Raw genomic sequence first — 4,682 nt, forward strand, 5'->3', positions numbered from 1 at the left:
TTCATCTCACTACTGTTGCTGGGTCATCACCTGGGAAACAGAGAGAGGGACAGCACAGTGATCTCCCCTCTGACAGTACAGCATCAGGCTCTGTCTTCCGGGGGCGGGGGGACCTCTAGAGCCCCTCCATCTTTGCAGTTCTCCTTCCTTCCAGAGGCCTCTGGTTCAACCAGTTCCCTACATCAACCTTTCCCTGCTTAAACAGAAAGAAATAAATCTATATGTAATAGAAACACGATACTAGTAATGTAATTGGTAGAGAAAACAGACCATCCTCTGTGCGTATCCTCCAAGAGGGCTGGAGCTGGAAGAGAAGCCCAGAAACACATTAGCATAAGGTCCCCGCATCCTCAGCAGCAGTTTGAAACTGCTTACAGTCCCAAGGGGGCAGCCGCTGGGAAAGGCCTGGCCAGGCACTGCTGCCCGAGGAGCTGACTCCCGCCACCAGCTCCATCTTAGCCACCCTCACAATTCTTGAGCCCTGTGGCAAGGGCAAGGGACCCGAGCCCTCCCACCCTGCGCTTCTCCTCACAAGGTAACTCTGCTGGAAATGCCCCTCCCCATCCTGTAAGCCCTGACTCCTCCACGTTACCATGGCTGTTGAACACTTCTGGGACCCCACCCAACACTGTACATGTCTAGCAGAGCAGTGTGTGTTTTCCTCTACAGTCATGTGTCGTCTCATTCTTGGGATCACTGTGGTTGGCATCTGTCTGCCTCACCCATGGTTTTGTATGATCAGAGTTTGCTGGGTCCCTGATGCACAGAGCTTTATTGGAAGCCTGAATCCAGAGTATAACTGGAGATGGTTCTGTACAGCATTGTCTAGTCACTTTGGGTTGCTTTCAGAATACCATGGGCTGGTAGTTAAAACAGCAAATGCTTATGTATCGTAATTCTGGAAGCTAGAAGTGAGATCAGGGGTCAGGCATGACTGGATTCCTGCTGCACAGACGATTGCTATGTCTCCACATAGTGGGGCAGCACTAGACTTTCATCCCATACGTAATTACTATCATGACTTCCTCTACCCGATGATGACCCAAAGGCCACCTCTCTTCCAAATTTTACTGCATTGAGAAAAGGAGTTTCAATATATAAACTTGTGAAGGACACAAACCTAACAAGGCCAGGTCTGGTGGCATACACCTTTCATCTCAGTAGTTAGGAGGCAGGAGTGGATCTATAAATTCCAGGTCAGCCAGGGTTACATAATGAGTTCCAGGCCAGCCAAAGCTACACAGTAAGCCGCTGCTCCCCGCATAGATAAATTTTAATATAAACAAGTGCCTAACAACTACCTGATGGGTTGCTTTATCCCAGCTCCATATTGAGAGCTTCACAGGTACCAGGTCACAGCTTCACAGGCCTTACTTAACGCTGGCCACGCCCCAGAGGCAGGGACTCCTTCAGCATCCTACAGAGAAGGATGCTGTGCTTGTAATGGGAGGCGTTGTTGGGAGATGTGGTGGACAGGAAGGCAAGACCAGCAGGGTTCCGATAGAACACTCTGGACAAAAATCTGATGCTTTGGCTGCATGCAAACCTCTATGCCACCGACTAACAGCCAGAGGTATGTATGTGCTCTGTGCTGGGGAACAGAATATAGAGGAGTCTGTGAGATAGAAGTAACAAAACCCCCACTCTACGAAGGCCTGAGAGATGCTCTCTTCCCCGACTGGGTGAGGTGGAAGCCCACCAGCTGGGAAGCACCAAGGGGTGGATAGTGCTTGAGCGGCACAGGATGCTGTTGGATGCAGGCTGACAAGGGCAGGCAGCGGTTGTTCCTCAGCCAGCAGCTGAAGGAACAGAAAGCCCCTGGGAGTGGGTTGCTTACAGAGAATGGACGAACAGTGGGTGTGGCTTCATGCTCGGTGGGAGAACTTGTTGCCATAGCAGCTGAGATACTAAGCCAGGGCTCTGCATCCTTTCACTTCATGCTCCTATTTTACACTTAAGAAAACTGAGTTGGGGCTGGAGAGATGCTCAGCAGTTAAGAGTCCTGGCTGGTCTTCCAGAGGACCTGGAGTTTGATTCCTAGACTGTAACTCCATTTTCAGGAACTCTGACACCCTCCTCTGGCCTCTGTGGGCATCAGGCATGCATGCCATGGGTACACAGACATGCATGCAAGCAAAACATCCATACACACAAAATAATTTCTTTTTTAATTTTTAAAGAAAGAAAACTGAGTCTTGGAGAGGCTGAGCATCATGCTGTTAGGTTTGTTATTGTTGCTGGTTTTTTGTTTTAACACAACACAACTTGGAGTCACCTGGTGAGAAGGAATTGCTTATATCAGATTGGCCTAGGGTCATATCTGCAAGAGACTGTCCTCGTTGCTAACTGCTGTAGGAGGGCCCAGCTGGTGGGCCTGGGCTGCATAAGCTAGCTGAGCATGAGAAAATGAGTGAGCCCAGAAGCAGCGGTCCTCCCTGGTTCCTTCTCTGACTTCCCTCAGTGATGGACTGTAGCCTGGAAGTGTATGGAGTGGGGAGCTCTTTTCTCCACAAGTTGCTGTTGGTCATAGTGTTCACCGTAGCAACAGAAAAGCAAACTAGAACAGCTCTGCAGACCAGAGAGGTGTGACTTGTGTCTGTTGTCAAAATTCAGCCATCGGGTTAGCTATGAGGGACACTTCTGCAGGTCATTTGCTGTCCCTGAGACGAGGCCTTCATGAGAATGTCCCAACAGGGCCACTCACTCCACAAACAAACAGATCTCAGTACCACTTTGCTCCCCCCCCCCCCGTGGTCCTCTTGGATAAAGGATATGGAAGAGACACAACCCACAGAGTAATGTAAGAACATCGGACAGCACATCAGGAAGTTCAGGGTCACAGGACGGAGGGAACGGCAGGAAGGCGGAGGGGGAAAGGGTAGGCAAGGCTCCTAGCCAGCTCTACCCCAGAACCAGCTGCAGACAAACACAGAAGTCCCCCAACCCCCCGTGCAGGGTAGACAGCAGTAGGTGGGAGGCAATGCTGAGATCCACAAGGAGGCTGTGGCAGGGTTCTAGCCTCCTGCTGCAGACAAGTGCTGATGATGCTAGCGGACAGATATTCTAGCTGCAACTTGGCAATGAGCACCTGCTCACTTGAGAGCAGTCTCCTAAGGGATCACTGCTTCCTGCCCTTGCCCCAGAGCTATTTGGTCTTTCTCTGCTTCATCTCCAGGTTTCTATTAGTTGGATTGTCCAGAGAAAAGCAAGACATGAAGTCAGACTAATGTAGCTGACTGGCGGTGGCAGCCCAAGACCTCAGCCCACCAGGTCAGCCGAGACCCCCCAACCCCCCGCCATGGCATCAGCTCACTCTCAGAGGAGGGCAGGTGCCCTCCTCTGACCACACTTGTGAGAATCACAGCCTCTCCAGATTGGATTGCTGTCTTGGCTTTGGTCTTTGAGGTGTTCTGGAGCTCGTTCCAGCCCCCACAGGTTGTCATGGTGCCTGCTGCTCAAAGTTGTGATTGGTCAGAGCTGCAGATTGTCTCCATGGCAATAGAAAGGATCTGTGCAGAAAGGACGCTTGGCCTTGGAAATGAACTCATGGGAACACTCCTGGGAAATGAGCCTCCTCTGCAGGGAGAGAGTGGGGGCGAGGGGAGGGAGGCCAGCAGAGATACTCCCCGCTAGAGACAGATGCTGGCTCTCTTCAGCCCGGCTACCCACCCTGGTGGCCCAACTCCCCAACTGCACGTTGCTGCTGTGCTCATAGCCAGAGGATGTCGACTTCAAATTCCTGGCTGTACCAAATAAAGTGCAAGTCAGGAAAGCAGAGTTGAGGCAGGGTCACGTGTCCGTTCAGTGGCCCACAGACGCTCTCTCTGCCCACTCCGCTGCTTTTGACCCTCTTCCTTCCCAAGTCCACACAGTTCAGCCTCTCTCCAACCCTGACCTGACCCTGGACCACTCAAACGGCTGAAAATAATGTCCTTCCTCCCCCCATAAGACCTTCAAAAATGAAATAAACATCCACTAGTTCCCAGTCTCCAGAAGATACTTTCCTTTCTCACCTATGACTCTTTCTCCTTTGTTTTTCAAACCAGCAACCTGGGCTTTGGCATAGTTCTGCCTCCCTGTAGATCTCAAGGGTTTTCTGAGCCTCCTGGTCTTTTTTTAACAGGCACTTGCACCGCCAGGTAGATCTGGGTTCAGAGTGATTGCCTCTCGGGCAGGAAGCCTCTTCCAAGCACCTCTAATCTCTCCCTATTACACTTTCTTTTTTAAAAAGGATCAGAAGCCCATCCCTACTTGAATGTGACTGATAACAGAGTGGCAGCTTTCTCCTTCGAGGCAATCAGAGGTTAAATCAGCAAGGATCAGGCTGGAAGGAGGGCTGGGACTTCACTCTTAGAAAAAGCACTAGGAGGGCAAAGCCGGTCTGTTCCCCAAAGCATTCGCCCTTGCTTCTGGCTCCTTTGGATGCTGCAGGGAGTTTGTTTTTGTTTCAGCTCCTATTTTTAAAGGCTAACAATGCAACTTCTCATAAAATTCTAGCGTGCTCAAGCTGGGTTGCTGTTGCTCTAAGAGCACCCAGGCCTTCTGGGCCCTGAGCACAGAGCCCAGCCGCTTGGTGATGAAGCTGGGTGGGGAAGCAAACCCAACCCCATGCCACCCAGGATCGGATGCAGCTACACACTGACCAACCGCACTCCCTGGCCCAGGGCTGTGACTGGAAGTCA

At 51.3% G+C, this 4,682-nt stretch overlaps 1 long non-coding RNA gene across 1 annotated transcript; it reads left to right on the forward strand.

Annotated features, from left to right (window-relative positions):
* Positions 1-1,426: 1,426 nt before the first annotated feature.
* Positions 1,427-3,988, forward strand: LOC121137859. The gene is made up of 2 exons (XR_005875127.1): positions 1,427-1,573; positions 3,176-3,988. It is a non-coding gene; the product is annotated as an uncharacterized LOC121137859 (long non-coding RNA).
* The last annotated feature ends 694 nt before the right edge of the window (positions 3,989-4,682 follow it).

Source organism: Mesocricetus auratus, unplaced genomic scaffold (genome assembly GCF_017639785.1).
Source record: "Mesocricetus auratus isolate SY011 unplaced genomic scaffold, BCM_Maur_2.0 Super-Scaffold_100707, whole genome shotgun sequence".
NCBI classification, from domain to species: domain Eukaryota; kingdom Metazoa; phylum Chordata; class Mammalia; order Rodentia; family Cricetidae; genus Mesocricetus; species Mesocricetus auratus.